Here is a 25,585-nt window from a genome sequence, read left to right as displayed (position 1 = left end):
GATGTGAATTTCAACAAAAGTAAATAAAAACTCAAGAAACAATTTCACCAAGGTCGCGAAAAACTACGGAAATTTAACAACAAAAATAAAAAGGAAAATATTTTTTTATGAAAACGATAAAACAAATCCTTCTGAATATAAAAATCTACTTTTCAAAAAAAAAAAATTAATTTTCTAACAAAAATACAATCCTACAAATATATTCCTTTTCTTCTTGAAAACAAACAAAATATTTCAAACAAAAAAAATTATTCTTTTGAAACAAAAACACATTTTCACAAAAAAATTTTTTTTTTTTAACATAAAAACCTATCTTCATAACAAAATTATAAAAGACAACACACAGCAAAAGTGTGTATAAAAAAAAGGAAAACTAAAATGGCAGAAAACGAAGTCGACATGGCAGCAAACAAGATAAACCAGTGCAGTAATAGCGATGAAAACTCCGGCATTTATTGATTCAAATGTACTAGCTTGGTTTTCAATAATGGAAGCCCAGTTCAGTATTATGAACATTAAACAACCAAGACAAAAATTTTACCATATTCTCGCGTCACTACCAACGGATATAGTTGGAAAATTACAAAACAACATACTGGAATCAAAAGACTCTGATAAGTTAAAAGATGCTGTGATTAACCAGTATGAAAAATCAAAGCCTGAAATGCTGGACAAACTAATGTCATCTTCAATCATGACAGGACGTCCTTCGATTTATTTGAACGAACTCATGTCGTTAGCAGGTAGAATTGGTGTTGGAGAAGACATTGTCCGACATAAGTTCATCCAGGCCCTACCTCATTTGATCAAACCCGTGGTAGCAGCACAAATTGATCTCGATCTGGAAAGACTTGGAAAAAAGGTCCGATGATCTGCTGTTATATTTTAATAGACAGGAAGCCACGCAAATACAACAGATATCATGGAACCAAAACCATCGTAACCAGAGTGATGACGGATCTCAAAGAAAAAGTAATCCGTCACAAAAATCATATAATTGTCCAAATGGAAGTCGTCCTTTTAACAAGGATCAGAGACCCAAAATCTGCCGTTCACATCTATATTTTGCCGAACGTGCAAAATATTGCAAACCATGGTGTAAATGGCCAGACAAACGGAATGTGCAAATGCAACCCAGTTCTCGTCCTGACTCCCCTGCTTTTAGTAAAACATCGGAAAACTAACCCGGCGAAGCGTGATAGCTTCCACATCTTCGCCGCTTCTTGAAGTAGCCGCACGGTTAGGAGCTATAAAATTGAATTTCGTTGTGGATACGGGAACTGCAATATCTGTAATCCCAAGAAAATATATAAGCGGTATAGTTATATACCCAACAAACATCTCAATTGTGTCAGCTAACGGTCAGAACATTGAATGTTCCGGTCAAGCAGTATTAAACCTGGCACTTCATTACTTGAGGCGTGATTTCACTTGGACCTTTCTCATTGCAGAAACTACCAGACCTCTCCTAGGTTATGATTTTCTGAATCATTTTGGATTGATGGTTGATTGCACAAATAACAAATTGATTGATCAAACAACCAAAAGATATTCAAACGCACAGCCATCACCAATACTTATGAACATTGCTTTATGCTCGGATAACGTTGCTGACACAACTGTTCACACAATTTTGCAAAAATATCCCAACTTAATTTCTCCACATCGCGACTCCAACGCAACAAAACCTAAAGTGTTTCATAGAATTGAAACTGGCAGTAACCCTCCATCTTTCTCTAAAACGAGGCAGTTATCAGCCCAGAAATACAACATAGCAAAAGAGGAATTCAGAAAACTCCAGAATGCCGGAATTATATCCCACTCTAAATCAGAGTGGAGTTCGGCCTTGCACATGGTGAATAAATCTGATGGGACTTATAGACCTGTAGGTGACTACAGGTTACTAAACACTATAACAAAACCAGATCGATACCAAGTGCCAAACATAAATTCCTTGTCGTCAAAACTTCACGGTAAGAAAGTTTTTTCAAAAATTGATTTATCTTCTGCTTACCACCTAGTACCAGTCCATCCGGATGATGTGTGCAAAACATCCATCACAACACCCTTCGGTTTATATGAGTACAATTACATGCCTTTCGGTTTGCGGAACGCATCTAGTACTTTCTAAAGGATGATGGACAATATTTTCCGCGACATCGATTGTATTTTTACATACATCGATGATATTCTTATTTTCTCAAATAGTGAAGAAGAGCATTCCAAACACCTCGATACTGTTTTACAGAAACTCAGTGATTACGACCTTAAAATTTCCCTTTCTAAATGTATTTTCAATGTTTTTCAACTTGAATTTTTGGGATTTCACATATCTGTTGATGGTCTTAAGCCAAGTGACAAGAAAATCCGCGAATTAAATGAATTTCCTCAACTGAACGATTCAAAATCACTGCGTCGATTCCTTGGCATGTCAAATTTTTACAGAAAATTAGTTCCAAATTTCAGTGAAATCAGTTTACCACTCACCGAGTGTATTCGGTTGAATCAAAAATCTAAGAAAATAGATTTTACAAAGGAGGAAGTTGAATCCTTTGAAAGGATAAAAGCAAGTTTATCAGGTGTAACTGCTCTACCTTATCCCGATTTAAAAGCTACTAATTATCAGCTTGTTACGGACAGTTCCAGTTACGCTGTTGGAGCAGCACTTCATCAAATGATTCACAATCAACCAATTCCTATTGGATTCTTTTCAAAAAAGTTATCACAAACTCAACAAAAATATTCTACCTTTGACAGAGAATTGCTAGCTGCTTATTTAGCAGTCTTGTATTTTAAACATCAGGTGGAAGGCAGAAACTTGTTGTTATTAACAGTTCATAAACCGCTCTGCAGCGCCTTTAAAAGCCAAACACCTTTAAAATCCGATAGACAACAGCGTCACCTTTGTTTCTTGAGTGACTGATATTTCACACATAAAAGGTTCACAGAACATTGTAGCTGATTGCTTATCGCGACCAGCGTATGCAATCACAATTGATATTTGTGACTTACAGGAGATGGCCAATCACCAAACCACTGATGAAGAAACGAAAACTCTATGTGATCAACTGAAGCCGTATCAGATTAATGAACATAATACAATCCTATGTGACGTGTCATTACCTTTTCCACGACCTTTTGTCACACAAAAGCTCCGGAAATCTATTTTTGACAGTTTGCACAACTTGTCACACCCTGGAATTGCTGCTTCAACTAAAATGATAACTTCCAGACATTTTTGGCCCAAAATGGCCAAGTCAATAAAGGAATTGTGCAAGGAATGTCAGCATTGCCAACAAGCAAAGATAAACAAACACACAAAAAGTGCCAGCATCCGTTTGAATTGCCATCCAGCAGATTTCAAATTGTGCACATTAACATTGTTTGCCCTCTACCACCAGTCAAGAGCAAAACAGACCCGTATTTCTCTCCCTATCGTTATTTATTAACATGCATCGATAGAAATACGAGATGGGTAGAGGCTTGTCAATTGACCGAAATAACTGCAGCGTCAGTATCAACTGCTTTTGTTGATCTGTGGATATGGCGATTTGGTGTGCCCCTCCATGTCGTTACACACAGAGGTAGCCAATTCGAGTCTGAGCTGTTCTCAGAACTGTCTAAAGTTATAGGGTTCCACAGGCTGAGAACGACTTCGTACCATCCCCAAGCAAACGGAATGATCGAGCGAGCACACAGAACATTAAAGACAGCAATTATTGCCAGAAGAGAATTTTGGTTGTCTGCTCTTCCTATAGTTCTTCTAGGTATCAGGATTACACCTAACGATTCCAATTATTCACCATTTACTGGAGTTACGGGTGCTAATGCGCAGATACCTAGATTGTTAATCGATGCGTACGTGGATGCAAACATTGATATAACAGATGCTCACATAAAAGCCCTAGCTGAGGAGATGCGGAAATTTGACACAGACGGATTATCCAGTGGACACCTCCATTCTTTACCTACTGTGTACATTCCTACGGATCTTCAAATTTGTGACAGCGTCTGGTTGAGAACAGACAGGATTCGAAAATCTATGGAAGCTCCATATACAGGTCCATTCCAAGTAGTACATCGTCATGGCAAATATTTTACTATTAAAATGTCTGATGATGTACACAGTAACGTTTCCTTAGATAGATTGAAGCCTGCATATTCTTCAACAACGTCAAAAGATTTTGTTCCACCCCTTCCAGTATCTGATACTTTTGTAGCTTCCTCTGATACAGAGGTTGATAAGAAACAAACTAAATCAAAGTCCGGAAGAACAAAGAAAAATTAAATAAAAGTTTTCTAATCCTTCAGCACATGCTTCATCTTTTCGCTAATAAGTAAATTTTGTTTTACGTTTTATATATATATATATATATATATATATATATATATATATATATATATATATATATATATATATATATATATATATAATTCTCAACCTACATTTACATGTAAATATCCTACCAAACTTTTCTTCACAACGAAAACCAAAGCTATTTTATCGTGAACGATGTACCTTTAAGCTCCGTTTACTGGGCGGAAAGTTATATTGTGAGCTACGATGTTCACTCTTTCGCTGTCGGAAGTTCAAGTGCCCCGTTTTCTCCGCATGCGCCTGGAGGCGCCTTTTTACTGAATTGCTTTGGAGGTTCAATGTTTTGATTTTCTGACCAATCAGAGAGTTTTCCGGGCTGTCAGAAATTCTGTGTCTGTAGGAGCCGATGAGAATCTTTAAAAGAGCTCTGTATTTTCCAAAAAAAGACCAGTTAACAAAAATTCAGAGATAGTATTGGAAGGTATATATCACTACTGTCTGCAACTCAAATCTAACACGACAACACTTTCAACATAACAGTCAGCTAATCAGACAATGTAGGCGAACACACAGACACAGTAAGTAACTTTTGCATTCCCCCTTTTATTATCGTATGCTCACTTTAAATTAAGTTTATGAAAATATTTTAAAACTTCTCACATTTTTCAATGAACCTTCCAGAGTGATTAATTAACTCTACTCAAAAACTTTCAGTTAAAATTATTTTATATAGTTGAGTGAGGAAATCACGGCTCTTGAATTATCAACTCAAACTTCCTCGAAATCTCAAACTAATTTCCCCCTTTTGTTCACTCATAAATGAACTATTATTTTCAATGAAAATATTTCCTAAAATGTAATAAATCTTTTTCCTTTTATAAATTGAGAGTTAACCTTGTTTGTTATGTTGATATATTTTCTACGAAAGAACCTCGTAAATTCGACTCTCTGTCTCGCTCTCTTTACTTCTTTCCCCACAATAATAACATTAATTAATAATAATTAAACAATAAAAAAAATAAGGAATAGGCCAAACAGTAAACGACCAAGTTCTCTCCAATTCTCTCTCCTACGTAGTACAATGGGGTAAGGAGTGGCTGGTTACTTTTAATGCATCTAAAACCAAGCTTCTCTCTTTACATCATCAACATTCTGATCCACATCTGGCATCAACTGAAATGAATGGCTCTCGTCTTCAGGAGGCCTCAAGTTTTGACAAGCCTCTGGGCTTGACCATTACTCCTGATCTTAAATGGAACACGTACATCAAATATGTTGCCAAGGCCGCTGGAAAAATGGTGGGATCTTTCTATCGATCCGGTAGATATCTCACTGCTGATGCAATTCTCTATCTATATAAGAGCCAGGTACGTCCAAGGATGGAATACTGTTGCCACATCTGGGCAGGAGCTGCTAGAAAGGACTTGTCCTACCTTGATAGAGTTCAAAATAGACTTCGTAGCCTCGTAGGAGATGTCCTTTTCTCTTCCTTGCAACCTCTATCTCACAGAAGAGATGTTGCGAGTTTGTCTCTGATGTATCGTTATTTTCATGGAAAGTGTTCGACTGAGCTTCAATCTATGGTCCCCCATCGCCAAACTTTCACAAGAAACACTCGTCTAGCTGTAAACACTATCAATGATTCCTCCCACTCTTTATTTGTGCCTAAACCTAAACGTAGATTCCATGAACAAAGCTTCTTTCTTAGAACTGCACGCCTGTGGGATTGTCTTCCGTTTTCCTGCTTTCCGGCTGACTACAATATGGTTGTGTTCAAGTCTAACGTAAATAAGTTCTTTATGAGCCGTTCCATATAAGTTATCAAATTTACCAAATTTTCATTACTAATGATTACTATATTGTCCAATTTCTACTGTACACTCTTTAACCCTTATCCTTGAGTGGCCTCTTGGCCTTGATGCCTATGTAAAAAAAATGAGCATAGCTCTGCGCAGGTTGTAAGAAAATGGTCAAGGAGACTTGCGTACTGAACGTCAGTCTCGGGCATACGGGTGGATTCGTGAACAATCTGAGTTATGTCATATGCAATAAAGAAAGCATCCCCTCATTATTCATTTTGTTTGAGTGAGCTAGCCATTCAACATTGCGAATAAAAGTTATTCTTTCACCGTAACTTGGACATGTTGATGAAGCAGAAGCCTGCTGTTCTAGCTGCTGCTGTTTCTTTATACACGTCAACAGTTTTGAACAACTTCCACTCATCCTTTAGAACGTCACAGTGCTTTAGGACAACTGCCATTCATCTTTTATGGCGTCATTCGTCGTTAAGAACCGAGGAACTATTTAGATTAAATTCATTCGTCGTTAAGAACCGATGAACTATTCATATTAAATTATAATCGCACAAGCAGTCTGATACATCCTTAAATTATTAACACAGGTATGTTTCAAAAGTTTTTATCTAAAAATACGGTACTTAATTGAATGTTCTAATATTTTTTATAGAAAAAATAAAAATAATAAGAAAGAAGTTAAAGATCCACAACCTGGTCCATGGCCGCCTCGGCATCTTTCGGCAGTTTGCGATAAATGGTGAAAGAATTATTCTTATTTGTCTCAAGAAAAAAAATATTTAAAAAAAATATTTTTACTACGAAAACATGGAAACAACTATGAACGAATATCATTTTTTTTTTCTTTTTTCATTGAAAGCATATAAGTTATTTTATTGAAACTTTTCTTGAAACAACAAAAAAAAACAAGTTCGATTTTAGTTCTTCTGCATTTACCGGCCCGCCGTATCCATGAAGTTTATCGGATGTGCTCGATCATTGGCGAGAATAACTGAAAAACTGCCACGAGAAAATTATGATGATAAATAGAAAAAACATGGAAATACAATAAATAAAATTGCAAAAAAAAAAAAATCCCTGACCTAACGATTGCAATTATTTTTTTCATTTCTTCCAATTTATAAAAAAAGTAAATTCGTAGTAAAAAAAAAAAAAATGTAGATCCGTATTAGCTGGGAAAAAAAAAAAAAAAAAAAAAAAAAAAAACAGACAACGCGTTCGTAAAAAAAATGGAGAACGCTCACTCAACCTTTTCCGGTTATTTTCGTTAGCTACCGAGCGAGACCGAGCCAACTTTTTGGAAATTGTGGGTTGATAAACGCAGAAGCATCCCTTTTTTTTTTTTTTTTTTCTAATGATAAAAACAAATTTTTGCATGAAAACAACTGTGATCGAAAATATTTTTTTTTCAAGAATATTATCAGGTAAGTGTGGTTTTTTTTCTTATTAATAAAAACATAGTCTGTTGCCAGCTGATTGAATATTCGCGTCGACTTTTTCCATGTGTTTTTCTAGCAGCTTACGGTAAACTACCGGAAGATGCCGATGCAACTTTAGGTCACGTTCTGGATTAGTACCAATATTTCTTTTGAAAAAAAAAAAAAAAAGGAAAGAAATTGCCGCTAATCTTCAAGTTTTCCGATTTTGCGATCGACGAACGTCGGGTTCCCCTGTTCTTTTATTGAATCATTTTATTAAACGTTAAACATTTCCGTCATTTTAAGTGAACTCTTATTAGAATAATTAGTCAAAGTGCCGATGTGTGCCAATTAAACCCTTTCAAGAGTTGATTTTTACGCGTATTCTGATCTCAGACCAATACCACATTTAAAATTGTCACCGACAAGTAGTTTTTATGATGCTAAGACTTGTATTATGGTTTTTACTGCAGACGATACAAATCATAGTATACATCATTGTCGATTAATTTATTAATTTCAGATTCATCAATCTGCAGTTGTTGAAAATTGGCCATTTATTTTTGTTTTGATTTCAATTATCTAATATATAAAACAATTAACTGACAATAAACTTATTTATTGAAAACATGAAAATCCAAAATAATTATTTATTAATAATTAAATACAATACAGTTCATTTTAGTACTTTTGCGTTTACTGGCCCGATTAATTTCAATCGTTAGGTTAAATTTGGGTTAGATACATTTTTACAATTTTATTTATTGTATTTCCATGTTTTTCCTCTTTGTCCGTCTGTCTTTCCATGTTTTCCTGTTTGTCCATCTGTCTGTCTGTCTCCATATTTTCAAACTCTATCTCGTCCGAAACTAAAAGTCGCAGAGATGCGCTAGAGGCTTCAAATGATTGGATTTTTTATGGATCGTTCTTTTATGGGTCTTTAGCCGCTTAAAATAGTTTTTAAGGGATCACAAAAGGGGTCAAAATTGAAAAAATCGTTATACATTTTTTACATTCATCTTAGTTTATTTTATACTTAGTTCATATAAGTGTAACGTTGGTGCAGTGGTAACGTCGCTAGCTTGGAATGCTGCAGTTTTACTTTCGGTTTCGATTCTAGCTGATGGCACCCAAATATATATATATTTTACTTTTGAAATCACGATCCTATAATAATACATACGACAAATTATAATATATTTAAGAGTATTTTACGACCGGGCAAAGCCGATCTCCCACCCCCGTCTAGTTTCCTATATTAAATGTTTGAATAAACGACGCTTATGTATGAAATCACAAGTGTAATATATGGCAGTTATTAAGTATGTGCAGTTATGAAAGCCGCCGTATCATAATTTTTTTGTGAATTTTCGATTACTTTTTTATTGTGTTTGAAGGATTAAAGCCTAAAGTTAATCTCCAAAAGGAAAGTTATTTTTACACATAAAAAAAAGTTGTAATGTAAATGTTTTCACGGCGGCTTCGAAAATTCAGTTAAATTTGAAACTTATATAAATTAATTTGAAATTTCCCTTGAAAGATAAATATTGATTACCTGGAATAATTTCAAAGATTATCAGTAAAGTAGTCTTAAAATATTGAATTAAAAAAAAAAAAACTAAAAAGATTTGCTTAATTCCTTAAAAGCGAGTTTAGTTAGAGAAATGTGTTTTCGCTCCATCACAACAAACAACCGACGCGCAATATTTCTATATAGGCCTAAATTGTTGAAACGTCAATTTTATTTTAAATTTCAAGAGAAATTGGGTACTTGTCCAGTTTAACCAAAACATTAAAAAAATGAAAATATCGAAAAAAGTTAAAATTGTATGTATCCGTCGTGGAATGAAGTTCTCCGAAAAAAAAAATTCACTTAATTTCATCGTATTTTTTTTTTTTTTTTTTTTTTTTTTTTTACAGCAATGTGTTATGATACCGAGCAAAAGCTTCGATGTTTAGGAAGAAAAGCTAGTATTAAAGATGGGGAGGGGTGTCGGCGCTTTAACTGGAGTTATCTCCCGCGGTGTTTCTAAAATTCAAACAATTTTTTTTTTTTTTTTTAATCCAACGCGCTCTCATAAAAACGTGTTTTTCCGCTGTAAAAAAAAAAACTACTTGATGAAATTAAGTGAATTTTTTGTCGGAGAACTTCGTTCCATTACGGATACATACAATTTAAACCTTTTTCGATATTTTCATTTTTTTAATGTCTTGATTAAACTGTACGAGTACCAAGATTATAACTTGGATTCCGCATTTTTTAATTAATTTAATTTAAGATTCATTAACTTAAGTACACCGATTTTGTTCTCATAAGAATGTAGTGCTTATTTACTTGAAATATTTGTATACAATGAAGATTTTATTAGTCCCCCGATAAAAGGAGGGTTGACCTGTAAATTCACCCTTGTCCGTTTTTCTGTCCGCACTTTTCTCAATAACTACGCCTTGCAATTTTTTGAAATTTTGCACAAACATTAAACATGATATGAGTAAAATGTAACAGAACGGATTTTCCGGAAAAACTCCTTGACTGTTACTTCTAATCTTAAATAAAACACGTACATCAAATCTGTTGCCAAGGCTGCTGGAAAAAATGGTGGGATCTTTCTATCGATCCGGTAGATATCTCACTGCTGATGCAATTCTCTATCTATATAAGAACCAGGTACGTCCAAGGATGGAATACTGTTGCCACATCTGGGCAGGAGCTGCTAGAAAGGACTTGTCCTACCTTGATAGAGTTCAAAATAGACTTCGTAGCCTCGTAGGAGATGTCTTTTTCTCTTCCCTGCAACCTCTATCTCACAGAAGAGATGTTGCGAGTTTGTCTCTGATATATCGTTATTTTCATGGAAAGTGTTCAACTGAGCTTCAATCTATGGTCCCTCCTCGCCAAACTTTCACAAGAAACACTCGTCTAGCTGAAAACACTATCAATAATTTCCCCCCACTCTTTATCTGTGCCTAAACCTAAACGTAGATTCCATGAACAAAGCTTCTTTCTTAGAACTGCATACCTATTGAATTGTCTTCCATTTTCCTGTTTTCCAGCTGACTACAATATGGTTGTCTTCAAGTCTAACGTAAACAAGTTCTTGATAAGCCGTTCCATATAAGTTAACAAATTTACCGTCCAATTTCTACTGTACACTCTTTAACCCTTATCCTCGAGTGGCCTCTTAGCCTTGATAATTTGGTGATGCCTGTGTAAAAAAAATAATTTTTATCTTTAAAAAATTTAACTTCTACTCGAATTCTGCCATTTTAGCCATTATTGAGGATTTTTTTACTCATCGATCATCCCTCGCTGATCTATTTTCATTATTTTTATTAAAATTAACCTTGTACCTTGTCTGTCTGTCTGTGTAAGGAACGATTCTACCAAACTACTCTGTCAATATTTGGTATATAGACTTGGCGCGTGATATATAGGGAATTTTTACACTTCTTCCTCGGCTATTTTATTGTGTACGAGCCTTCGAGGCTCCAATAAGAATTTTTTAAATGCAAAAAAAAAAAAAAATTACAAAAGGCTCCAATAAGAATTTTTTAAATGCAAAAAAAAAAAATTACAAAAGGCTCCAATAAGAATTTTTTAAATGCAAAAAAAAAAAAATTACAAAAGGTTTTAGAATTCTAAAACTATGCAAGTTGATAGAAAATTAAACTTTCTTGTGTGTTGTAAAAGTTATTTGTTATATTATATATATTTCCTGTTTGTCCAGAATATCTCCAATGAAACAAAAACAAAGACAAAGACAAATCGTTATGATGTGCATACCTTTGCTGGAAAGTGAAATCACCCACACTTATTACAAATTATCAGTTCTCATCTCAGAAATTCAGAAACATATGTAAAATTTTTGTTTCAAACCAAACAGTGCAAGAGCCGGTAAAGCCAGTTGGTTTAGGGCCTGGATATGACCTTAAACTATATCCGATGGTGAGGCCCCAGCTTGCGGGCTCAGGGGAGTGTGGAGCCACCCTTTAATTGTCATTGCTCCCAGGTCCACTCTGATCCGGAGTGGTAGTACCTGTTAGGGTCCCAACTATGGGTTAAATAGAAACTGACTTGCAAAAAACAAATATATTCTATTAAAAAAATTTTCTTCAAAATCACCGGATTCGGCATTAAATAACCTGAAAAGGGTTGATATGCCGTAAAACAAAAACAACCAACTAACCAGTTGGTTTAATCCATTAGGTTCCATTGTTCCATAGATAAGAACCAAATAATTTCTTTTAAAATTTTATATTATAATAACATACAATACGCTTAAATAGGATATTTAATTTATGCAGATTTCGTATTAATTATTATAAAACCAATTCTATATTGATTATTATATTGTACCTAATATATAGTAGTATTTCAAAAATTTTTAAATATAACTTGTGTGTGGAAAATATGCTTATTTAATTATAGTTCACTTTTTATTTATACAGTCCTTTAATTTATAAAGCTTGATGTTGCTAAACAGCTTATATAAATAAATGACAAAAAGTTTATGTTCCAAATTCCAAAACATTGTCCATCTTACCGTTTATTTATTTATTTTATTTATTTTTTTTAGAATGTTAAAATGTTCAATTCTTGCCATCACCTGTTTCGTACCGCAGAACGAATCATTTAATTATTATGTCATTTTTTTCTCCTTTATGCCCTGAGTCTGAGTTATCAACTTTAAAAGAAAATTAAAGACTATGAATAAAGCGGAAGAGTAGTTACAATTGTATTTTGTAATAATTACGCTATCTTTGATTTTTTTTATTCATCTCTCTCTCTCTCTCTCTCTCTCTCTCTCTCTCTCTCTCTCTCTCTCTCTCTCTTTCTCTCTCTCTTCCTTTCTCTCTCTCTTCCTTTCTCTCTCTATCTCTCTCTTTATATACATATATAGATATAGATATAGAGATAGATAGATGGATAGATAGTAGTACTGCTCACTGCATAATTACGTTGAAGAAATGATAACATTAATCTATATATCCTAACTTCTCTTACAAAGTTCTTGCAACTCTCTTAAACATTCTTGTGAAATTGGTAAAATTCTAGTTGTTTGATGTAAAACCTTATAGAAATATGGTTTGCAATAACGAGCCGCTATTTATTGCCAGATGGGCAATGCAACCCTACACGTGATGCTCTTGCTTTTAAAATATATCACCTGTACACAGTGTTATATTTATAGAAGTCAATATTTCGCTTTTTAAATAAAATAAATATTTTTTCCTTTTCAATTCGGGTCTTCTAAACCAATTTTAGTCATTAAAGTTTCAACTCAATAGTAAAATAAAATTAGATACTCTTGGACTTAATGCGTTAAAAAAAAGTTTAATTTCTTTTTTACTTGCACATTTGCTATAAAATGTAACTTTAACTTTTTAAACGACATAATTTTATAGAAAAAAAGCAACTGGAATTGCAACAAGGTGCGCTGGTCTGTATTATTAATTCTGTATTATTATCACGTGTACGTTTCGTTCGAACGTCGTTGTGTTTTAGTTAGTTCTCATATCAGCAACAGCGTCACAACAAATTCCTAGATGAGATGGACAAGGCGGACCAGAAAGGTTCACTCGTGTCGATCCATGTGAAAGGGGCATCAGCTGGCCTGCGTTACATGCGTCGACAGTAAGAGAAAGACCATGAGAATAATAACGTGAAATATTTGTTTTAATATTATTTTACGATAAAATGCTCATTGTATACGCTTTTGACATTAAGTAGATAACATGGTCCTATTAAAAGATATTTTCTTTAATTAAGCATAGAATTTCCACCAGTCTTGCTAGTCGGAACATAATTAGCTTGCAAATTGGATAGAGCAAAGACAAAAGCGAATCACTTGAAAGGTTAGAATATTTAATAAACATAATATGAAAATGGAAGTTGCAAGAAAAAAATATGGAGAGATCCTGAAAATTGCATTTTCCTATATTCGGGCTCAAATAAAAGTATAGTATCTGTTCTGGTCTCTTTCCAAGAAGGAAAAATTCTTTACAGCTAGGGCCAATTTTTTTCTTATCCATGACGTCTTGTTTTTGAGAGCTGTATCTCAATCTTATCTTGATTTTACGCCCGAAAGTTTTGTATTTTTAATTACTAGCGCTTGTATAAATAATTATACACCCGTGTCGTCGTCAGGAACTCAAGTATTTGCTCGACTGAGGATACAATCACTCGAACGCCAATGTTTAATTTTTAATCGAGATTTATTACAAAGAGAAAGACGGTTACAAAAAACATCAGAGCGACTGGTTACTTTCTCCGCGAGAACGAGAGAAATAAAACGGACAGACGACTAACTCGCTTCTCTACACACAGTTGCATTGTGTGCACAGACTATCTCATTGAAGACGATATTTCGGACATGAATTTCCTGCATAACGTCTCATCAACCCAATAAAACAGAAAATTTCCGTCTGGAAGTCACGTGGTTTAATAGATTTTCCTACATTCATTGAAAGTATCAAACAAACTTTACCATTAAAACAACGTTCGTTATGTAACAGTGGCTAAACAGGTCAATATGTATTTTAAAGAGCACTGTGTGGTCACGATTGCTTGTTTGCATGTTTATAGCTATAAAGTAGGGCTAGGACAACAGCATATTCTTTTCCTTGTTTAGACTCTCGGGTATATATCCATTGATATCTTATATGATTTTATATAGAGTGATGTGGTTCTCGGTTGATTAATTGTATCTAACTGTTTCTGATATATACTAGAGATTAAAAGCAATGTAAAGAATATGCTGTTGTCACAGCCCTAGTTATAAGTCATTCCACTAAAAAGCCATCACGTCTCTGTAGTAATAGATTACTGCAGTCGTAAATAGGCTTAACCCATCACCCCTACTATATCAGTGTAGACCAGTCTATTCTTATTCTTCAGCATCTTTCGAATTATTTAACGCGAATAAAACATTTCGTCGTTAACGCCAATACAGTCCGAATAGAACAAATGCTGAAATTCGCGATCGTATTAAAAGAGGCGAAGCCGTAGTAGTTCTTTTCCCCCAAATTTGTAAACACGGGCTTTTACATAAGACACGTAATAGACTTTAGACCAGGCATCTCAAACACGTGGCCCATCGTAGACGCACTTACGGCCCACACAAATGATCTTCCTTTCTTCCACAACTCCTTGGCAGGGGTTTGGTACGTTTTGGCGCAGTAAAAGTGGGAGAAGATAATTTTCGGGCAAGTCTTATAAAAAGTAACAAAACTTCTAAGCTAAATAATTTAGCATAAATGTTGTTTATGGGTACGCCTAACTACTAGAATTAACTGGTTTCCTTTTGTAGTTTTTAACTCTGTAAAATGATATTTTTATCGTGTGAGTGCCACCATCCTTTATTTAAACTGAAAGTTATACAGTTATGTTGAATTTAGAGGATTATCTCTCTTTAGGAATGCGGTGAAAACTTATTTGTCCCTATCAAAAATTATTTTGTTAGAAAGTTTATGAAATATTAAGTCCATTACAATTTTTTTTTTTTTTTATTAAACGTTGAGCTATTAGTCATTGATTTTTGGCGGGTAAGTATTTTTTTAATTTAGACTTTGGAATTGACTTTTGAATTTGGTGATAAAATTCAATTTTTCAGGGGGGGGGTTAAACAGCTTTGGTCAAAAAATTTAAGTGTATTCTTAAACTGCTTATGATTTTAAAATTGTCTTAGCTGGTTTTATTTTTTTTTTTTTTTTTTAAAGTTCAAGATGCATTTTTCAGGTAGTAATGAGCTTTGACAATCGTCTAGCTACAACTACTATCAATTTAGTCTACACTTTGAAAATAAATTCAGTAACCTAAGATATTTTATTTAAATAAATAAAATAGAAATTATTTAAATATGGCAATTTTCGAAATATTTTAAATTTTAAACCCATTATTTAAAGTAAAAAGGCCTTATATTTACTAAATATATCGGAATTTTCATAGATATTTTAAAAAAATTGTTTGAATAATTTCAAAGAAAACGTAACAATTTTAAACTTTTTAAGCACAGAAAAATAATTACAGTAATAATAGTTGATTAGTCCACTTTAATTCGGTTTCAGCTAAAATCAAATTATTTTTTTTACTTAAAAACATTTTAATTTTTTAATCCTTCAAAAATTTAATAAGAAAATATCAAGAGTTTTGCAAATATTTTTTTTAAATTATAGAGGGTTCAAAATTTTAAACTTCTAACCGTGTTTAAAACAAAACACAAAAACAGACAGTAGTCTACAAAGAGGATTTTTTTTTTTTTTTTTTAATGCAAATGCTTACAATTTTGATATTTGAATTTGTTTGGAAATTAAAAAAAAAAAACATTTTTACTTAGTATGTTCAACTTTTACGTCCTTCATAATACAAATCGAGTCCTATAGCCGGGAGGAGACAGTTTTATATGCCTGTTTCAGACAGCAACGCCAAAGAAATATATACATGTAGGCTTGTGTGTGCAAATCAATATCTACATTAAATTTTGTATGGAACTGTTATAAGGTGCAATGAACTAAGTATTATGGTATCCGTTCGGCGCACAGTTAGGGATTAATTAGGGCTAGTATTTAGTGCAACAAAATGAGTACAACTTCAACTTTATTTTACCATTAATGACATAAAGCACCGATTCCCTGTCAACGGGCTATATTTGCCCGTTTTTTAACTAAAAAGTCTACTTTATTTATACATATTTACTACAATAATACCCGTCTCAGGTGAGGTAAAATTAATTCCGCATAAGGAACAACTTTACATCACTTATGTCCTATCACAAAGATTAAAATTAATGCTACTAAATCTTATAAGATCTAAGTTTAATTAAAAAAAAAAAAAAAGTATTTGGCCTTTTGTTTTCAGATTTCAACCGCGGGGTTTCTCTCAGCACAAAAGCCAGCAGAGTATAGACCATCATTGAAATGCATTTTCCTTTGATGACTGAATTTGTTGCTGGTCTTCTGCAGTTCTAGTCGGTCCACCTTCCAAGCCGTCCCCCCCACGTCTTTCGAGTAGAGTAAATTTATTGCTTACTGCATGAAGCACCCCCACCCCTGCCGAGGAATGCCAACGAGGACACTCTTGCAATAGGCTAGAACGCTTCTCTTTTAGGTTATCTGGTTTAATTTTCAACCACCTTCAGACCCTGTGCCGCATCTTCTGGCGGTGGGAGGGCAGTAAATAAAAATAATAGTTGGTCTTGTAGCTAGGAGCAAAGTGTAGGATCAGTTCTGATGCTGCACTTGATTCATTATGCCCTCGGTCAGTGAAAGATAAAATCTTCTAGACTGAGGCAATTTTTTTCGTTTGTTCTAATCCAAAGTGGGCAGGATTTTCCCAACATTAAAAACCGATTTTGTGTCTTACTCTGCACTCGTGGGGAGATAAGTAGATAGGTACATTACATGATTTTGAGTCTAGAAAATTCTTAAGCTGAGGGGAACTTAAGAAATTGCAATCCAGAAAATCTTAATTAGTTATGGTACAAATTTTATGCAAATCTGAAATATTTGAATTTTCAAATGAAAAGTCTATATTATCTCTATTATATAAAATGAAGTGTGTGTGTGTGTGTGTGTGTGTGTGCTCGCGTGTGTGTGTGTGTGTGTGTGCTCGCGTGTGTGTGTGTGCGTGTGCTCGCGCGTGTGTGTGTGTGCGTGTGCTCGCGTGTGCTCGCTCTCTCGCTATGGACTCAAAAAGGGCCGTGTCGATTTTTATGGAACTTCAAACGAAGGTACTTTATGTACCTGTCGGTGTTATGTAATTTTCGTATCAAAATGTCTTCAATAAGTATCGATAATTGAAAAAATCCGATGAAAGAAGGAACAAGTGATTTTGACCAAAGTTAACACCTTACACAGCCTAACATCACAAGTGCATTTGAGAAGTTTTATTGCTACACAAGTCGAAAGGCCCAACATATAAAGTCAACAGTAGGTTCTTTGGTATAATAGGGGTGCATTCGAAATGAATGTTTCTGTTTAAAGCACAATTGCACCATGATACTTGACTTTTTCATTTTAAACTCAAGCCATTATCACTGTACAAGCAGTAAGACCAGGCATATAAAATCAACAATAGGTTTTTTGATATGACTGGGGCGCGTTCGATATGAATGTTTCTGTTTAGAACGCAATTGAAGTATGATACTTAATTTTTGCATTTTAAACTCAGATTCAAGCCATTATATATAACTGTAATTTTATAAAAATCAATAGGTTCTCTACAGTGCAATGTAGACTACAATGTATTGTTTACTAAGTCACTGCGGGGAGGTATGTGAAGTTTCCTCCCGGTGTATCGCGGTGGATCCCCGACTAGAACAGGTAATCGATCCATTTGGTTGAGAAATTCAATATTTCATCGATATTGATACCAATAAAAATATGGGAATGTGAAACATTCGTTGATCATCATTTAACCCCGGGCAACGCCGGGCCTGTCTGCTATTGTCTCCTAAAATCAAATGAAAGTGAAATTTAGGGAATATTTACCAATTGATTTCTAAGAACTCTTTAAAATTTCACAATTCAAAATTACCTGATTTTTCACAAAAACGATCATCCTTTGCATAAAACTAAATTAAAATAAATATAACCCACATTGCTCACACTTAAATCCAATACCTATGTACCAAAATTCATAACCATCGTTAATTTAGCAATGACTCCTGTACAGAAAATATAAGCATATGCACATATCTAACTTTATATAGATTTAAAAAACACTTTATTTTTATTTGATTTTATTTATCTATTTGCATATAGAATCTGATTAATTATAACCAGTTAGTACCTCTTGAAAGGGTGAAATGGCTTGAGGCGCCCTTAATTGTAAGTGAATTCCGAGGGCGCTTTCAAGTTAGTTTTTGCAAAATCGATCTCTCTTAGATGTTACGTACATTACCAAAAGATCTTGGTGAATATACCCTGAGAACCAAGTGCCAGAGAGATCCAAACAATTGCGCTTAAAAGGGGGCGATCAACATTTTATTAAAGATTTTTAATCTCCCGGTTGGAGTCTCGGAAATAGCAGGTGAATGTTTGACATTCTCTAGGATGCCCCATCCCAGCACTTTTGTCGGCCTCGTAATTCTTGCTTCTCTGATTTTGTCTTTTAGTCCTCGCATTCCGTGCGTGATGTTTGTTTTCTGAATAAGAATCCTTCTATCTCGTACTTATCGTTGGATGATATGTTTTTTTTTTTTTTTTTTTTTTTTACTTCGTTTGTTTATTTTACATCAAGTGACGACATGCCTTGTCGGGAGCAATTTCCATTAAAAAAAAAAAAAAAAAAAATGAAAGAAAATACAGTCTGGTGTCACATCTTGCACTCGTGAAAGAAATTATTGGAGATCGTTGCGATTAAGCCCACTTCCACCCATCTGACTAGGTGCTTGCTAGACACAAAGAAAAGAAAAACGAAGTTCTGAAGTATGCAGACCTATCAGGACAAGATATGTAAATTATACGTTCAATAAAGATGACACAGAGCGGGTGTAGACAGACCTTTTAACGGAAGCGAAACCTCGTCACTAACACAAAAAAAAAATTAAAAAAGGCACCTGACATAAATTTGTTTGATGTCTTAACTGGAGGAAATGACTGGAGACCGATGAATTAAAATTCAACTTTTTGCGCCTTTTGTAAGACGTGAGAATGTATGGATGTAAATCGATCAATCAATAAAAAAAATATCCATTTGTTTGCGATAGATATGTAATATGTGTTTGTTTGCTTTTTTTTTGTTTTGTTTTTTGTTTGTTTTTTTGTTTGTTTTTTTGTTTGTTTTTTTACTCTATTCTTGTCATTTGTTGAGACAAGACACGTACCATCATCGAGATATCAACGCCTCTGGACTAATTGTACGTTTTAGCCAATCAACCATATGATATTTAAAGCGTCTCAAAATAACCCGTTCCCATCCGACAGCTGAATTGCATTTCTGTCTGGATTCATGAGATCATTTTTTAATACCGACTGGGAACTCCTAAGTATTACTTTAGTTTTTATTTTATTTTATTTTTATCGTCGCTTTCCGTGTGCTTTCACAGATAACTTTTACTTCTTTACTAATGTAAAAAGTAAAAAAAAAAAAAAAAAAAAATATTCAATTGATCGTTATTCGAAATTTTTATTCCGTCATTAAGGAAATAAAATGCTACAGTTCAAAAGTTTCTATGCTGATCCAGGATTCCGCCTTTATTGAAAAAAAAAAAATTCTGTACCTGTGAAAGATAGAAAACATCGTATTCCAAAAATGACGTAAATTAACCAAGTAGTTTTATTTATTTATTTTTTTTTTTTTTTAATAAAAAAAATCAAATTTTATTCGTAACACAGGAACAACTGTCTCACGTCACTATTTTGAAAACAATTTCAAACTAATGGAGATAACACAATTCAAACTTGAAATTTTTGTAATGCCCACGAATAACTTAAATGTTATAAAAAATAAAACTACTTTACCAAGTCTTTGGAATCTGTCCCCATCGCTATACACAAACATATCTTGTACAGGCAAAAGGATTGTATAAAGGCGTAAATCTCTTTGGAGAACTTTGACGCTTCGCTCCGTTTCACCGTTTTTTAAAAGAATCTTTAAATTATTTTTAATCAGATTCTACCCATTCCTTTTTATTTTCGTCAATTAAATTTTTAATTATACGGCAAATTTCTAATGGTATGATAGTTGAAATAGCTCTAGAGTCCATCGCGTCTAAGTGTATTTATAAATTTTATATCTCAACACGTGTATGTATGTATGTATGTATATATATATATATATATATATATATATATATATATATATATACACACACACAGGCTGACCAAAAGCTAAATGGAGGCCATCGAGAACATATGCTGCAGAAAGGAGAAATAAAAGGCCAAAAACCCTAGTGTTTTGATGCGATGTTTTGAATATAATAAACTAGTTATGACCAAAGTTTCATTTCATTCGGACAACACACTAAGAAACGGGGCCTAATTAGAGTTGGGCCCGTTTTTTTGGGGGGGGTCACCCTATATATATATATATATACGATGACTCTTTGAGGCGGGTACAAAATTTAAATATTGCAATCATGAAGGAAAGACTTATTTATGATTAAAAGAAAAATACGTAAGGCACCCTTATATATATATATATATATATTATATGGAAAAATGCGCGCATGAAAAGTAATATTCTTAAGATTTTATTAAACCTGGAAAAGTAAAGGACAAGAAATTCAACCTGGAAAAGTAAAGAACAAGATATTCTAGTAAAGTAAAAAATAAGAATTTTTTAGACTTAAAATATTGCAGCTAAAAATAAAATTTGAATATTGATAAATATTTTATTTATTTGCATATGTTGTTGTTTATTGTGGAATTAGAAAGGGTGTCAGTCGCTGGATTGAACTTATTTCCCCCCTATTATTTGCATATATTTATGTAGTGAAAATTGTTTGAATAAAATTAATTCATTAGTAAGTTAGTTAGTAGATGGAATTAATAATTTTATAATTTACATAAAAATTAATAATTTTATTATATCATAATTAGGATCATTTAATTCTTTCTAACTCAACATTAAACAACAACATATGCAAATAATAAATAAAATATTTATCAATATTCAAATTTTATTTTTAGCTGCAATATTTTAAGTCTAAAAAATTCTTATTTTTTACTTTACTAGAATATCTTGTTCTTTACTTTTCCAGGTTGAATTTCTTGTCCTTTACTTTTCCAGGTTGAATTTCTTGTCCTTTACTTTTCCAGGTTGAATTTCTTGTCCTTTACTTTTCCAGGTTGAATTTCTTGTCCTTTACTTTTCCAGGTTTAATAAAATCTTAAGAATATTACTTTTCATGCGCGCATTTTTCCATATAATCCATGATTTTTCCAGGCATTGCTATTGTATTAATATATAAATTTATAATATTTATTAATGATTGTAAAAAAAAAATTAGCTCTCAAACACACATTTATGCAATATTTATCATTCAATCACAGTAGTTCAGAGCCAGGGTCTCTACCGAGATTGTGGTTCATGAATTTGTGATCTGTATAGAGCGTAAACTAACAAAAAAGATGACACTCGGTGTCTTTTTAGATATCGTTGGAGCTTTTGACAACATACCCTTCAGTAGTATGTCCATGTCGCTACGAGAACTCAATGTGCCACCAGTACTCATCCGATGGATTGAGTATATGGTGAGGCACAGAACAGTTCAAGTAGAACTACTGAGGGCAACTGTTAAAAGGGAAGTAGTTAAATGAAACCCCCAAAGTGGGATTTTATCACCTTTACTATGGAACTGTATGCTGAATCCTCTTTTAAAGGAGTTTAAAAATAGGAATATTTATGCCCAGGCTGCTGCTGATGACATCGCAGTGCTGGTCGCGGGTTCAAAAGCATCATTGGTCAGACGCATTGCCAAATTGGGACTACATTTTTCATCAAATGTGATAACGAAAAATTTGAGTTCATTCAAAGAATATGTATATCATAGAATTCACTAATATTTTTAATCGATAAATTCACCATTTTTTGCTATAAAATCATAAGGAGAGTTAAAAAAAAATTAGTTATTAAAAAAAAAAGTTCGGTTTTTTAATTATAAAAAAAACGATACACGGGATTGAACCTAAAATCTTTCCACCACCCCCCGGTACTCTAACCGTTACGCTAACATGTCATAATGGCAAAATCGCAGTAAAAAATATTTATATACAAAAAAAGTTATGCAAAATAAAAAAAAAAGCGTTAGTCACTTATGTACTTACTCTCCTGTTTGTGAACCCACATATTTTGTAACTTTTTTTCTACTGAACCAATTTTCGAAATTTTTTTTCAAAATGTAGCTAATGAGGTGTTCTATCCAACTATATAACCTGTTTGAAATTTGGTTGCGAACGGAATTAGTGGTGGGGGTTTGAATGTATCTCGATTCATTCAATTTCGGACTTAAGCATATATTCAACCACTACCGTGGTTGAATGATATGGTGTCCCAAAAATTGACATCTATTTTTTAAAATTGAATTAGCATCCAAACAGATGGTTAATTTGGGAACACCTTCCATATATCCCAGCAAAGGGGGAGGGTCGGGGTTGTACCTCTCTGACACTGCAACCTACGGCCAGCGTGTCGGATCTGGTCCGCGACGGCATTTTGACCGGCCTGCGAACCTGATTACGAATGACCATTTTTAATGAGGATTTCAAATTAAACAATAGGACTGCTGTTGTATTATGATCTGATCCATCCAGCAGAATTTGAATACTGTGACCAGAAAAAAAGCATTATCAAAACCCAACCACCTTTTATTTCTGCGTAAAATATTTATAAAAACACACACACACACACACACACACAAACTGAAAGCCAATTGGATCCGGCGATAGACAGAAGGCGGGGGTCAGATTCGAAGGGACGATGTTGTATCAGCCAGCTTTCTATTTTATACCTTCATGAATGTGTGGATGTTACCACATCTATATGTGCGCAAGTGTATATGCTTGCACCTATTTGTACTTGTGTATATATGTTTTTTTGTTTGTGTGGTTCATTTGTGGTATAATTTTCAATAACAATTTCAAACATACACGTCATAATTTCACTTCGGGTGAATTTTTTTTTCTTTTTTTTTTCACTTTTAAGTATTTTGACGTTGTTTGTTTTTATTTCAGATTTTTTTGTTTTGTTTTTTTCTGATTTCTCGATGTTTATTTTCATTATGGTTTGAATATTTAGGTTGACAGGGGTCTACATATATAATTTTCCTTATTTCTTAATTAATGACCTTCGTCCGGTCCGCAAATCCTCGCTTGATAATCCTCGAATAACGGAGATGTTTATTGAGTCAGACTCTTATCTGTCTGATACAGTCATTGGCTTTATATCTTTACAATCGTTTCAATGTAGTCGTTGTTCGAGATTATGGTGAGTCAGTGGTGATGTGTTCGCTCGCGTTGTGTGCGTGTTGTAAGACAACAGATATACCAGGGAGTTGGTAGATCGATCGACACTTAATCTGTGCACTGCGCAGTGCGCAGCTACATTTTGTGTAATTACGTCGAGATATCTTTGCTGCTTATGGAGATTTGGCGCGAACGCTTATACTACGATATTATTGTTTTAAAAAAGAAAAGTATTATAAAAGAAATATCACCATTAGTTTACTCGAAAAAAAAAAGTTTGGTCTTATAAGGATTTGTTTTTAATTTCCTCTCCAAACAAAATAAAAAAACACCACACATATGGTATATATTGCAGAGAAACCCTTCTTTACCAAATCGTGTATATGTCGTTAGGTGCTTCCCTCGTTTTTTTGTTTTTTTTGGTTTTTTTTCTATTTCATCTGAAAAATATTTTGTTTAAAACCATAATATTTCTCTCTGTCTTTCTTTCTGTCTTGTGTATGTATGCCTCACGGTAAGGGAGATAATTCAGTGTACATTCAAATGAACAATCGCGGAATTCTTTTCGAGAACTACCTGAATGTAGAATACAATACCATGAGGCTGCTTCCCAACTGATTACAACATTTTTTAGTCCAATGTAAACAAATGTTTGTTGAGCTGTCCTCCTAAATAATGAAACTATGTCCAGTCTGAATCATTGTTATCCATCCAAACAAAATCATTAACCTTTATCATCGAGTGGCTTTTAGGCTTTGATGAGCAGTGGCTCGTTAGTACATACAAAAACAACCCGATTTGTGATCTTTATCCCAGATCACAATTGGGTCGAAAGTCTGAATCTACCAAGCACTTTTCGAACGATTCTTCTCTATGGCTGCAAAACCTAAGCGATGAGAGTTGCAGATCTCAAAAGACTAGAAGTGCTCGATCAATACTACCTCCGCCGAATTCTCCGGGTTCACTGGTACTATTTTCGTCTGCAATATCCAAGTCGGGACGCGATACGCGATTTAAATGAGACTTTGCTAATTCGGCCAGCGGCGCACCGCAACTTACTTCGTCCCACGCAGCAATTGCTCCAGAATCATTCCAAGGTGGGTGGTGCCGTCTGGGAGACCAGCTAAAGACGTGGTTGCATATAATCAGAACAAACGTCAAACATTGCCGCTGGTCCCATCAATATCTTGACCACTACGGACCGTTGTGCGTGGTCTACATTCATCCGAGACGCTGTGTGGTTTGAGAGGGGCCGGCTGAATACATCTTCGGTGAATGTCGCCTCAAGTAAAAGTATAGTACATAAAAAAAATCAACTGTTTAGAAGCAATGTGGTATATAATATAAACACAAGTTTGTTTGTTTTTTTTGTTGTTTTTTTTTTGTTTTTTTTTTTTGTTTTTTTTCTTTTCTTGGTGAATTTAATTACTAAAAGTTGTAGATACGTTTGGAACCAACATTTATGGGTGGAAACAACTGAACCAAATTTTCTTTACAAGAAATGGAATTTTTACTTAAAGTACATCTTGTCAAATTTTGGATTTTTTGCGGAATTTGGAGCAGAACTCTTTAATACACGAATGCAGCTTACCCTCGTTTCGTCAAATATGGATCGGAAGAAGTCTAAAGTAATTTTTTATTGCATTTTTAGTATCGCCCATATTGGGGATTACACTTTCAAGCTCTAGAAGATTGACACATAGAACTTATCACTTAGCACTCTTATCTATTGCGCCACGGGTTCTTGAGTTCGACAAGATACGTCTGAAGAAAGGCGGAGGTTAGATCGGCCACAATGTTGTGAAAATATCCTCCAAGATAACAGGTGCCAGAAGTATCCAATTGATTATCCAAGGATAGGGTTCTTTTGACGCCAAAGCTAACAGTCTAGGCTATTGTTAAGATGGCTTGTTGACGAAAATATGTTTTGGGTCCTGCGCAGTTCTAGGAACTCCACTCTCCCAGGTTTTACCATCTCACTCTTTGTGAAGGGGTTACTTTATTGTTAATCGCATGACGAGCTTCTACTTTGGGAATGCCGATTGAGCTGCCCAGGCATTATTTTTCAGGCCAGAGTGCTCTTCTTGTAAGACACTGACTCTTTAACTCTCACTTTCCGACTCTTGTGT

At 34.0% G+C, this 25,585-nt stretch overlaps 1 protein-coding gene across 5 annotated transcripts in view; it reads left to right on the top strand.

Annotated features, from left to right (window-relative positions):
* The window catches only part of LOC145246736 (sialin-like), a 254,509-nt gene that overhangs the window by 84,185 nt on the left and 144,739 nt on the right, over nt 1-25,585 (top strand). For 2 of the 5 annotated variants that reach the window (XR_013863158.1, XM_080108495.1), the window contains exon 1: nt 19,344-19,537. The exons of 2 other annotated variants lie outside the window; for them this stretch is intronic. The gene's annotated coding sequence lies outside the window, so the exon portion shown is untranslated. Of the gene's footprint in view, nt 1-6,564; nt 6,720-19,343; nt 19,538-25,585 lie in introns of those variants that run through there. One more of the 5 variants, XM_080108494.1, reaches the window with a different exon arrangement.

Source organism: Euprymna scolopes, chromosome 24, assembly GCF_053919585.1.
Source record: "Euprymna scolopes isolate OS-2025 chromosome 24, ASM5391958v1, whole genome shotgun sequence".
NCBI lineage: Eukaryota > Metazoa > Mollusca > Cephalopoda > Sepiida > Sepiolidae > Euprymna > Euprymna scolopes.
The sequence above is the reverse complement of the archived record's forward strand: the minus strand, read 5'-3'. Positions and strand labels throughout refer to the sequence as shown.